Source organism: Heterodontus francisci, chromosome 1 (assembly GCF_036365525.1).
Source record: "Heterodontus francisci isolate sHetFra1 chromosome 1, sHetFra1.hap1, whole genome shotgun sequence".
Classification (NCBI taxonomy): Eukaryota; Metazoa; Chordata; class Chondrichthyes; order Heterodontiformes; family Heterodontidae; genus Heterodontus; species Heterodontus francisci.
Genome location: NC_090371.1, coordinates 73,451,160 through 73,464,923, shown reverse-complemented (window position 1 = coordinate 73,464,923; position 13,764 = coordinate 73,451,160). Strand labels below are relative to the sequence as shown.

Genomic DNA, 13,764 nt, shown 5'->3' with positions numbered 1-13,764 from the left:
AGTGATTCTGCTCCCACACTACTTAATGCCCTCTGAGGTGACATGCCGAATTATTCACTAAAAACAATTCAAAAGGGAGACCCATCACCTCCTGACAACAAATAACTGCATGTACAGTGTCTAACTAAACAGGAAGTTTGGTGAGAAATTACTAAGATTAGTAAAAACCCATTAGTATGCACTCACAACCACAAAGTTATGCTGTTAGAAACTACATAGTGAAAAATTGAAATTGAAAGGAAATCGAAGCAATGTTACTAATACAAAAACTAACTTCTACAAAAATGGATAAATTGTTTAAGTTGATCACTGAAATAATACATCTACCAGGGGGCAGTAAGTCTAGGTATTATCATTTTATCAGTGTAAACAATCTCTTGGGATAAAGCTTTCGCACTGACTTGCTTTTTTGCTATCTAAATATAGAATTGCATGTCAACACTTATTCCACATGATGCAAACATTCAAAAAAAACTTCCCTGCCTCTGCGTACGTGCATGGTCATTTTGCCAAGAGGCCAAATTAATACATTCCCTGTACTGTAACAGGCAAAATGTTTACTGAACGTCAGGAAGGACAAATTTGACATTTAAAGACAGTAAAGTATTCATTAAACCACAAATAAAGCTTGGCTTCAAAAAATACAGTAAAAGTTACTTATCACTCTATTTTACTTTATTTTAATTAAAATCTTTATCAAATTAAATACTATATCCGTACCTCAGTGAAAAAAAATTAAAGTTATAAATAAATTGTGAAAATTTAGCAACCCTACTTGCATTCAGAAAACTGGGATAAGAATTTCTTGGATCACTGTATGTTAGAACAATGCAAATAAATTGGATTAGATTTTATCGGTTTGTCATTTCTAACAAAGTCACAATGCATTGCACAAAAGCACATTTACAACCCTGCCAGAAATACTTGGGGGGAAATCTTTTGGAATGTTTTTAAGATATCACTTCACATAGGAGCCAGAGGAATTCGCACCTTGAATGATCAATGCTCAATTTAAAACAAACATTTTAAATATACTAGCAAATGTACTGTTTAATCACTCAGTGAGGGAGAGCTTTTATAAGGCAAGGGTATTATGCCAACTAGTATTATCAGAGATTCTGACTTTTAAGCACTGGGGGTATCCCTAGGATTTGACATCAGTGGGAAGGGGGTTTCAGGGGTTTTTGAGAACACTAGGGCAGGTCCTGAAATCAATGGGAGAGGAGGGGTCCTTGCCTTAGAATTGAGGAGGGAGGTCTCAGGGTCAGAGTGGGTCCTGTAATCAGCAAGCACTGGCAATGTGGGCTAGGGATTTGTAATAGAGATCTGGTGTGGGGGGAAATCTAAGGATAGCTTGGATTCCAGGGTCCAACTGGCTATAGAGAGGATCTTGGAGGATTTAATGGGGAGATGTAGGAAGGCAGCAGTATTAGGTGGTTGTTGGTTGTGATCTGTGTTCATATTGGAGTGGGAAGAGCAGGGTTTAGCAGCCTTGAGGACAGGGGTCCCAGGGAATTGGGCAGAAACTGTTGTTGCCTTCTTTTGGGTCATCAAGTACCACTCTTCCACCATCTTTTCAGCCATTAGCATCCTCTCTGGCCACACGTGTTCCTGGCACATACCTAGAGTGCGCATCAGGAAATTGCATTTCTCCAGCCTGCGATTTTCCATCTATTAAAATTAATAAATGCAAAATTCTGAAATGAGGGTAGGCCATTTTCTGATATGCGATTGCAGAATTTGCCTGAGCATAGGAATGGAAAAATTACCCTTCAGCATACTATTAGTGCATTTGTCACCTTTAATAAACATTTAAGTTTCATTAAAAGTACCTCAAAACGCTCAAACATTTCTTGTTTATACACTTTCCAAGTTTAAATAATGAAACATTACCTCTAGCACAAAATAAATCGTAATAGAGTACTTCTTAAACCTGAACTTGCTATGGAAATAGACAAGACGATTTTTAAAAATGTCCCTCTTGATAAATGACCCTTGTTCTATTATTGAACCAATGAAGAAACTGCAATCACAGGTGCTGAGGCAATCGTAACAAAAAACTATCTACCAATAGATAAATCTTCTGTTTATCACAATTTTTGATCATACTTTTATGTCAACATTTAACATTAAATCTGTTTATGTGAACACTTAAAATACTTCATTATTTAAAAAGGGTGGAAGAAATAAACCAGGAAATAATAGACCTATTAGTCTGTCTGTTGTGGGGGAGTTACCAGAAAATGTTATTAGAGACAAAATAACAGAGCACTTCGATAAACATGAGCTGATCAGAGAGAGACAACATGGATTTGTAAAGGTTATGTAATGGCTATCTAACCCAGTTAAATTTTTTGAGATCACTAAGGTGGTAGATAAGGGAGGGTCAATGGACTGTACTTAAATGGATTTCCAGAGGTCATTTGCATAGCAGACTGTTGGGAAAAATGGAAGCACATGACACTGGAGGCAACCCTTTGATATGGATAGGGAATTGGTTAGGAGATGGCAAACAGAACAGGAATAATGGGTACGTACTCCAATTGGTAGGATGTGACTAGTGTCACCCCCCCTCCACCCCCACCCAGGGATCCATACTGGGCCGTCAGTATTTCACTACATTTGTCAATGACTTAGAGTTAAGATACAGATTAGCCATCATCTAATTGGATGGCGGAACAGGCTGAGGGGACTGAATGACTTACACCTGTTCCCATGTTCCTAGAATGAAAATTCAGTATTGATGTGGTTCTGGGCTCTGGGAGGTGAAGCTGTGGCACAAATTTCAGAAATCTCCCAGTTGTTTGCTAAAGATGAACTGATGTATATAAAGCAACATTTTTTCATCAACAGACTCAACAACGCAACAGGCAATTTATTAGTAATATAATAAAATCAATTTGTGAATTTCACGTTGCCTCTAAAATTACTACACAAGTAATCCTATGGAGTTACAAGTTAAAACATTCACAGTTCTGCTGACACTTTGTTTGATAATTCCCTGTAATACCTATAGACAGCACTGTAATGAGATTTTTGAAAATCAATCTGATCATTGTTCTGTAATGCCAGAAATCACTGAAAATGCTTCGCATCTTCAGCATTCAATTACACGTTTCCCGCAACTGGTTGCACAGTACCATGGCCCAGCTCCACTATGAATGGTAATGCTATATATAGGTGACTCTGTCTTCCCTATACTGGGTCTGTGTTTCTTTTTATATAAATAATGTTGGCTCCAACTCCCTCCATGTTTTTTTTAAATGCACTGGAGCCACTTCTTCTGGCATCACAGGCCTCGGCTGTTTGCATACACCCAACCCGCCTCCTGCTCAAAACCTGGTATATCTTATTCCCTCTCCCATTCCTGGGATTGCAAGCCTACAAAGTATGCTTCAGGCTAAATGCCTACCCTGCATCTCATTATTAAAAAATGGCTCAACCAAAAAAAAACTTCTCTTCCTGTCATATAAAATTAGTCTCCATAAACTAAATCAGCAAAGAAAGTGGATTTAGTCTTAACCTATTCTGTTCTGGCAGGGACAAACAATTTTTTTTTATTCTTTCACTGAATGTGGGCGTCACTGGCTAGGCCAGCACTTATTGCCCATCCCTAATTACCTTTGAGAACATGGTGGTGAGCTGCCTTCTTGAACCACTGCAGTCCATCTGGCGTTGGTACGTCCACAGTGCTTTTAGGAAGGGAGTTCCAGGATTTTGACCCAGCAACAGTGAAGGAACAGCAATATAGTTCCAAGTCAGGATGGTGTGTGGCTTGGAGGGGAACTTGCAGGTGGTGATGTTCCCATGCACTAATCTACTAATTTATCCAAACCCTGCATCATATACTTCATTAATTCAGCAAGTATTTTTTTCAATTCATTCACGGGACGTAGGTGTCACTGGCAAGGCAGCATTTATTGCCCACTCCTAACTACCTTTCAGAAGGTTCTGTTGAGCTGAGTACTTGAACTGCTGTGGTCAGTGTGATGAGGGTACTCCCACAGTGTGTTAAGTAGGAAGTTCTAGGATTTTGACTCAACAAGTGAAGGAATTAAAACATATTTGCAATTGAGGGTGATGTGTGACTTGGAGGGGAACTTGCAGATGGTGGTGTTCCCATGTATCTGCTACCCTTGTCCTTCTAGGTGGTAGAGGTTGCGTGTTTGCAAGGTGCTGTTGAAAGAGGCTTGGCGAATTGCTGCAATGCATCTTGTAAATGGGGTACACTGCTGCCACTGTGCACAGGTGGTGGAGGAAGTGAATATTTCAGGTGAAGGCTGGGGTGCTAATCAAGCAGGCTGCTTTGTCTTATATGATGTTGAGCTTGTTGAGTGTTGTTTGAGCTGCACTCATGCAGGCAAGGGAAAGTATTCCATCACACTCCTGACTTGTGCCTTTTAGAGGGTGGAAAGGCTTTGGGGAGTCAGGCGGTGAGTTACTCGCTGTAGTATTTCTAGCCTCTGACCAGCTCCGGTCCAGTTAAATTTCATGTCACTGGTGGCCCCTAGGATGCTGATGGTGGGGGACTCAGCAATGGTTATGCTGTTGAATGTCAAGGGGAAGTGGTAAGACCTTTGCTTGTTGGAAATAGTCATTGGCTGTTACTCGTGTGGCACAAATGCTACTTCCACTAGCTGCCCAAGCCTGAACATTGTCCAGGTCTTGTTGCATGCTGGCAGGGACTGCTTCATTATCTGAGTAGTTGTGACTGGAACTGAAGACTCTGCGAACATTCCCAGTTCTGACCTTAAGATGGAGGAAAGGCCATTACTGAACCAGCTGAAAATCGACACTCCGGCACTGATGCCCTGGGCTGAAATGGTTGGCCTCCAACATCCACAACCACCTTCCTTTGTGCTAGGTATGAATCCAGCCAGTGGAGTTTTCCTCCCCGATTCCTTGATGCCACATTTGGTCAACTGCTGCCTTGATATCTAACCTCTGGAATTCATTTCTCTTATCCATCTTTGGACCAAGGCTGCAATGAGATCTGGAGTCGAGTGGTCCTAGCAGAACCGATACAGAGCAGGTTATTGTTGATTAAATGCCATTTGATGGCACTGTCTGTGACACCTTCCATCACTTTGCTGATGATTGAGAGTAGACTAATAGGGCAGTAATTGACCAGACTAGATTTGTCCTGCTTTTTGTTGACAGGGCATACCTGGGCAATTTTCCACATTGTCGGTTAAATGTCAGTGTTGTAGTTGTACTGGAATAGCTTGGCTGGAAGCGCGGCTCATTCTGCAGTACAAGTCTTCACTACTACAGCTGGATGTTGCTGGGACCATAGCGTCTGCTCTATCTGGTGTTCTCAGCCGTTTCTTGATATCACATGGAATGAATCAAATTGGCTGAAGACTGGCTTCTGTGATGGTGGGGATGTAAGGAAAAAGATGAGATGGATCATGCATTTGTCATTTCTGGTTGAATATGAAAACAAACACTTCAGCCTTGGCACTCATGTGTTGGGCTCTGTCATCATTCAGGATGGAGATGCTCATTAAACCACGAACCAGAAGAGGTGGTTCCATTATCCACCACCCTGCACAACTGGATGAGGCAGGACTGCAAAGTTCTGATCTGCTGGTTGTGGAATCATTTAGCTCGATCTGTACCATGCTGTTTAATATGCATGTAAATCCTGTGCTGTAGCTTCACCAGTTTGAAACCTCATTTTCAGATCTGAGCCTGGCAGGCTCTACTACACACCTGATTGAACCAGGGTTGGTGCCTTGGCTCGATGGTATTTCTCAATGATAAATCTAATCTGGCCCATTGCTGCCCTATTAGTCTACTCTCAATCATCAGCAAAGTGATGGAAGGTGTCACAGACAGTGCCAAATAGCACTTAATCAACAATGGTATTGGTTGATTGAGGGATATGCTGGACCCTGAAGTTACAGGTTGAGTATAATTCTATTGCTGCTGACAGCCCACAGCACCTCATGGATGCCCAGTTTTGAGCTATTGGATCTTTTCTGAATCTATGCCATTTAACATGGATAGTGCCACACAACACAAGGGTATCCTCAATGTGAAGACGGGACTTCATCTCCACAAAAACTGTGCAGTGCTCACTTCTACCAATACTGTCATGGACAGATGGATCTGTGACAGTTAGACTGGTAAGTTAGAGGTCGAGAGGTTTTTTTTGCGTTGTTTCTAAAGCTTCACATGGATTCAAACCAGGACTGCATGAATATATGAGGCCTACTGAACACTTCAAATTAATGTTTTGCTTTGTGGAGGATTGTCACTTTCAAGTGATGGCCTGCTTTTGATATATTTGCTGTAATAAGTAGACTTTGAGTTCAAAATATTTAAGCTGTTCCTAGGAGGCTTTAATTGCAGGTTCAATCCATTTTATCAGCACCAAGCAGTGACTGTACAACTCTGGCAGTGCTGACTTGAACATAACAACAATCTATCAGATACGGCATGTGTCCATTGTACAGCTGTCAGGGTCAGACAAAGTAGATAAAATCCCTTAACCTTCACACAATACTTCTACAACAGAGATTCTTGATACTTGAAGAAAGACAAACACATGGCATTTTAATGCTAAAACTCTGGAATCCTGCTAGTTGTGAATTCAAACCACTGACTCCAAGTCAACAATAATCATCAACCATCACCTCAAAATTGTTTTTTCTGGTTTTTATTTAAGTTTCAAATCAGTTTTGTAGATAAGCTTTAAAAGATTAAAGTAATAATATATTTGGAAAAGTAACCAAATAAGGATGAGTCTGTCTGGTGTTAGCATTATTGTAATCTAGTTTAGTGCTCAAGGCGAACTATTTTCTCTCTCTCCTCTCTGCCCCTTTTTCTCTTGCCCTGTTCATTCTCTCCTAATTTTTGCGATTACTTCTTTGCTTTTCTGGCCCCCAGTGTCACAACACTGCCTGGGCCTCAGCCCAAGTTTCTCCCCTACTGCCCGACCTGATAGACTGCACTTGCTCTTGACATCTCATGTGTAACACCATGTAAAATTGATTAGCTGTTAATAAGTTTGAAGAAATGTTTTCATTTGTCAAATAAATTTTTGAGAATTCAATCTGAACTTAGTATGAAAGTATTTTGGAGATAAAGAAATTCTCAAATCCTAACAGGATGAGGAGATAGTAACACAAGCTGATATTGCCTATTGGAAAATCATGCAAATCACCTATGTTCATATGTAAAGTAAAATTATCCATTTCAAGCCAAGGCTTTTGAGATAGGCTGCAGCCTTGAAATGAAAATTTGACTCATAGAATCATAGAAATTTTCACAACGGGAGGCAGCCATCCAACAGGTCATGCTTGTTTGAAAGAGAGCTATGCTTGCACCCCCACCCCCCCTTGTCTGTAATCCTGCAAGTTCCTCACCCTCAAATATCTGTCCAATTCCCATTCAAAATTTTTTATGGCATCAGCTTCCATCACCTTTTCAAGTACAGCATTCCAGATCCTAACAACTCGAGTGAAAGGAAATTGTCCTCATATCCCCTCTAGATCTTCTGCCAATGACTTTAAATCTATGATCTCTGTTTATTGATCCACCCGCCAGAGGAAGTATTTTTCTCTATCAACTCTATCAAGACCTCTCCTTGAAAACCTCCATTAGGTCACCTCTTAACCTTTGCTGTTCCAAAGACAGCTGCCCAAAATTTTCCAACCTCTCCTCATAACTGAAGTCCATCATCCCTGGTAAACGTCTAAGACCTTTCTAAGGCCTATACATCTTTCCTGGTGTTCAGAATTGTCTACAGTACTCCAGCTGAGGCCTAAGCAGTGATATATAAAGTTCTAGCATGATATCTTTGCTTTTATACTCTATCCCTTTATTTATAAACCCAAGGAACCCATATGCTTTTTAACCACATTTTCAACTTGCTATGCCACTCTAAAAGATGTGTGTAAATGGACACGAGAACTCTTTGCTCATCTAAACATTTCAAAGTCGTGCCATTTATAGCAAACGGTCTTTCCTCCCAAAGTGCATCACTTCACACTTCTCCGCACTGATCGCCATCTGCCATGTTTAAGCCCATTTCACCATCCGGTCTATGTCATCCTGAAGGCCTACAACTTTCCTCATCATTGTCTACTATGTTGCCAAGTTTTGCATCATCTGCAAATTTTATAATGCTGCTTCTTATACCTGGTCTAGGTAACTTATAAAATTTTTTTTAAAATAATGGACGCAAAACTGACACTTGGAGAACACCATTGCAAACCACCTTCCAGTTTGAAAAACATCTATCCACCACCACCCTCTGCTTCCATTCACTGTCAATGTCATATCCATACCGCCACTTTCCCCTCAATTCTATAGGCCTCCATCTTAATAAGCCTCCTGTGTAGCATTTTGTCGAATGCCTTCCCAAAGTCCATATAAACACATCTACTGCACTGCTCTGATCAACCTTCTTTGTTACCTCATCAAATAATTCAATCAAGTCAATCAGTCACAACTTTCTTTTAACAAATCCATGCTGGCTCTCCTTGATTAATCCATGCCTTTCCAAATGAAACTTTATTTTGCCCTTGATCCAGTAATATAGAAGTCAATTTATCAGCCTGTAGTTTCCTGGCTCTGACTTACTGCTCTTTTTAAATATTACTACTTGTTCTTTGGTCTCTCTCCAATCCATGGGAACAATCACAGGCCCCAGTGAGTTGTTAAATATTTGAGCAAGTGGCTAGAAGAACAGATCTGCCATTTCTTTGAGCACACTTGGGCAGATGTAGTCAGCATCAACAGCCTGGTTTGTTTGAAGATTACTCATTCTAGACAGGACAACATTCACATCTACTTTGACATGTTTAATTATAGTAACAACCCTATGTTGTATTATTGGAAAGCCATCACTCATTTTCAGTAATGAAGAGTGATGCAAAGTAGCCATTTAAAATCTCTACGATATCCTGAGAGTTCACCCAAGTCTGCCCACAGAAATCCTTCAATGGCGTGATACAGTCCTTAATTGTTCTCTGACGACTAACTTAACTGAAAAAGACCTATCCACTATCCTCTTCTCCACTTTTGGTTGTACTGATAGCAGCTTGTGTTGCCTTTAGCTGAGTTCGATATCTATCCCTGTTCTCCTGAGAGTTATTTTCCTTAAACCTGTAAAAAGAAAGTTATGTTTTAGTCTAATTTGACCAGTTAGCCAACTTGGTTTGTTTTACCATGTCCTCTTTTAACTTTAGTGACATTCATGGCTTCCCATTTGTGTAAGGATGAAGGCATTCCATTTCTCTTTTGGGGTTCTATTATCCCTGTCCAATCAATCTGCCTAATATATCTCACTCGACCAACACCCCTAAAACTGATTATGCAGTCATTATCTCATTGCTATTTGTGGGACCTTGCTGTATGCAAATTGGCTGTCACATTCCCTTATAACAGCGCTTTGGGATGCTCCGAATTTGTGAAAGGCACTATAGAAATGCAAGTTGATTCATAAAATCTTATTACAGGTCATTAGAAATTTCAGTTATTGAGCAAAAATGGTAGGTTAAAAGAAAAGCATTTTGAGAGATTCCACTGGTTCAAACTAAGACAACAAATTGTTTACATATTGTGGGGTTTCCTATTGCAAATGTCAGCACAGTATCAACATTAAATGTTGACATAAAAAGCATAATGCAAAATCATTACACTAGATGTAACATCTGTGGATAGGAATTGCACGCCATGCACAAATTTCTTTTTAGTTTCACTGCAGGTATCTCAGAATGAGATTAAATTACAGTAGCTGAACAAGACTTCCCCCCCCCCCCCCCCCCCACCCGATGGCTCAGCAATTTTTTTTTTGCAGTGACTCCCTGAGCCATACTGGGTAGGTAAAATCCTTGGTCTGTACTAGCAGTAGTAGGAGTACCTCAGCTACTCTGAAGCAGGGTGTTTTTCTTTTTTGTGTATTTGTGAGGGGGGGGGGGGAAATCAGAATTTTAAAAAAAAGTTAGCCAATGCTCCCATTCTTACATACTGTTTGACAACACCAGCTGGAAATGCATATGTGCTGACTTCAGCTGAGGACATGTTCTAGCTCAGCGTTACCATCTCCTTCAGTGTTGAACCACCTGATATTCATATTTGACAAACTATTGAGTATGTGCAATATGGGCCACATGTACAAGATATTAGCACCTGCTGAACTGGATTCAGTTGAGGAAGTAGAGGGGAATAAAACTGGCAGAAAACAAAAAGGAAACAAGAAAAAGTGAATGATCATATTAGTGCCTTGTCACACCTTACACCAACAGATATTTTAGTTATATCCAAGAGGATTTTGAAAATGAGCTTATGAAGTTAGCTTTTCAGCTCTCATGAAATTGCTAATGTAACTTAAAATCTGACTTCAGAAGTGAAGTGTGACATATGATTAAATGATCCGTATTTTTCTTCCTCTGATTTAGCTGTGCATTGGATACTTGCCTTGCACATTTAAATAGAAAGAGACATTTTACTGGGTAGAAAATCTGTACAGTTTTAATAAGTTATTGATCAGAATAGCTTTTCACAATCAATGCGCACTGTTCCAAATGGAACAGCTTTTCAAACTGGCTTACAGTTAAAAATACTGCAAGTTTGTAACACAATTTAGACTCATGCTTTTAAGTTAATTGCATGTGCAAGATGAGTGTCGTTTATGCTGAGAAAGTTACACTTTTTGCAATTCTCACCCCCAAGACAGTTATAACTGCTTCTCTTCAGACATTAAAACTCAACCACAGAAGAGCAAATTGAAATGCAGCAATGACATATCCATTTTATGCTTGCCCTCCTTGCTGTCTTCTTTCGTGGATTTAGTGCTCTTCCATGTATAAATTTTGTTTTGTGGTCTTGTGTTCCTAACAAATGAGTTGGAAAATGAATTCACTTCACTTAGAAGCCAGGCAGAGAATGACAATCCCATTGGTTTGGACTGGATTTGAACTCAGCTACAAGAAAAAATGTTTGTTTAAAAAAAAAAGGACCCCAGTAGCATTTCCACTGAATCACCACATAACTCCATGCACTACAAATGAAGTAAAACTGCAACAATGCTAGATAAATAACTTAAGGAGGTTTTCTAAAAATCTGAAACCAAAGTGAAGTTTAAGTGTGTTCAAATTTTTGATAATCAGGAATGAGGTTTGCAACATTTGCTAATTGACAAATTGCAAAATAGAGGTTTCATGCCAAGTTGTCTTCAACCAGCTTATTTACAGAAGCAAATGTTTCATAGGGTAACTGAACAGCAGTATCACGTCCAAGTACGCAAAGTAAAAACAAAAAAGTTGCTGCACATCCAGGGATTGGACTAAAATAGTTACTTAAATCTATCTCTAATCTGCAATTCCATTTGTTCTGAAAATTCTTAATGTTTCTAACCTATATTTTGAGTACAAACAGTAACTATCAGTATACAATCCCACCAATGTTAGTTTAAAATTAGTCATATTCTGGATTCTAATTGATCAGTCTGCTACCAGCTGTCAAAGAAATACAACGGACCAAAATTTGCTGCAGCGGGGTATCTAATGGCGTCTGCCATTTGGAAAGATGTGTAAGTTAGACTGGGTGAATTCAATATCAAATGAGATATAGAAAGAAATAAAGAAAAGGAAAGTTTGGATTACAAGAGTAAAAGAGATGAAAAAGGAAAATTAAACTTATTTTTAATTTTAAATTTTACATTTTTAAAATTTCTAACAATACCTGAAGGAATGAGACTTGACACTTGTAATAGTTAATTTTCTGTGCCAGAGAGGTTTAGTGGCAGTACCACATTGTTAAATGGATACTTGCACTTCAAATGACTTGACTTACTTTCTGTGGCAAGTTTAGTGCGTATCAGTAACTTCACTTCATTCAATGATGAGCAGATAGCAAGATGCCGTTTTTGCGAAGCTATTGGCAGATCTGCCCAACACAGATATCCACTTTTGGAGTTTAAGCATGCATCTATCTGCCCTCACCTGAAATTGCTGCATCACTCACGCTTAATAATGGCAAGAGCCATTAACCTCACTTTTAGTTTGACAGAAAAATCTGGCCCATTGTCTATTGGCATGGTAAACAGACACTTATCCAGTACATGAACTGGATCAAGCAAGCGGTGAATACAATTGCTGAGGTATTGATTTCAATTCATGCCACTTGATCAAATACAAATGCTTACCTAGTACATACCAGGCTTATGGAAACTCAAACCATGGGATAGACTCTGTGATATTCTAAAACTGGTGGATAGCAAATTGGCAGCCCATTTTACATCACTCTTGATTTTTACTTCAGACAGAGAGACAGACAGAAAACAGAAAAAGAAAGAATGGGAGGGAAGAGAGAGAGAAAAAATTAGAAGAGGAGAAATGACTGCACTATTGTAAGATTGCTTTCGCAGTGCTGTGATGTCCTGAGGTTGCGAATGGCACTAGATAAATGGAAATTATTCTGTGTTACTATCAGGTGAGGAGGGGCCAAAGAGCTTCCCTATTTTTCTCCTCCCTGTTTGACCACAGCAGGTTTAATTCTTTTTTAAAGTGGATGTACTGGCCGATTCAGTAGGTGTTTGATTACTTACTTGCTATGATCATAAGAACCAATCGGACAGGTTTTCTTGGGTTTAACAAAGAAAGAGGTTAACTTTATTGCATCTAAATCGAACTAATGAAAATAATAAACTACGTGCCAACTTTCACTCACACATACACACTAGAAGTTTGCACACACACAAATAGGTTACAGAGTTTTGTTGAGTTAGAGTCCATAGAAAAAAAGGGCTATACAGTCTATGATTTGGCTGGCGCCTAACTGAATTCAGTTGTCCTGAGGCTTTTGGTTTGAAGAGGTAGATGACTGGTTCAGTGGGTCTCGGAGACAGCGATGCAGATGATTTTCTCTAACAGGGTTTCTGATTGCAGCTGGAGTATGCAAAGGTGGTAAGTCAACAGGGAGAGTTTGAAGCTTGTTAGCTGAAATAGCTTGGGTCTGCATATGTCAGAGTCCAGAAGCTTCTCCTTGCTGCTGCAGAGAAAACGCAAGCTTAAAACCAGATAGGGAGGGGTTTGTCACATGACAGTCACCGAGTGATTCAAATATGGTAGCAGTGTTTCTGTAGGTAAAAACAACAGGCAGTTCCCTTAAACTTCCTGGGTCTTGGTTCTTGCTGAGATGAGCAGACATTTTGTCTCTAGCTCACAGGTCTTGCACTGCAAGATACAGTGTTGCAAATTAGGTAGTCATCCTAAACTGCCAGCAAAGTCATTTTTTTAATCTGTTCTTTTTAAAATTTCTACAAAGAAAAATATAAATTCAGATCTCCAGTCAGGGGATTAAAGAAGATTTTCAACAAAGCAAGTTGGCGTGACATCTTCTACTACAACAACTCTGCTCCCCTATCTCCACTATTCCTTTTAGATTTGTACTTTTTGTTTCTATGTCCTCTCATTCTGCCTCCCAAAATTCATCTCGCATTCACCACATCAAATTTCATGCAACATTTATCTGCCCAACTGACGAATTCACACCCTCCTGAAATTAGAGGCCAATTCACAGTTAAACTATGAGTTATACCAGTTCCCCCACCACCCCCCCCCAAGTTTTTGTCTACAAATTTTGATATTGTGTTCCCATTTCCATGTCCAAATCTCACACATGCTGATTTTATTTTTCAAATTATAATTAAAAATATATAGTTGAAAAAAGCAATGGTCCGAATATGGACAGCTGGGGAACGGCACCATTTACATCCCTTCAACCAAGAAAAAACACATGAACTTTGAC

General features: G+C 39.5%; 1 protein-coding gene across 1 annotated transcript in view; it reads right to left on the bottom strand.

Annotated features, from left to right (window-relative positions):
• Positions 1-13,764, bottom strand: part of ube2r2 (ubiquitin-conjugating enzyme E2R 2) — a 161,742-nt gene that overhangs the window by 64,731 nt on the left and 83,247 nt on the right. The window lies entirely within an intron of this gene.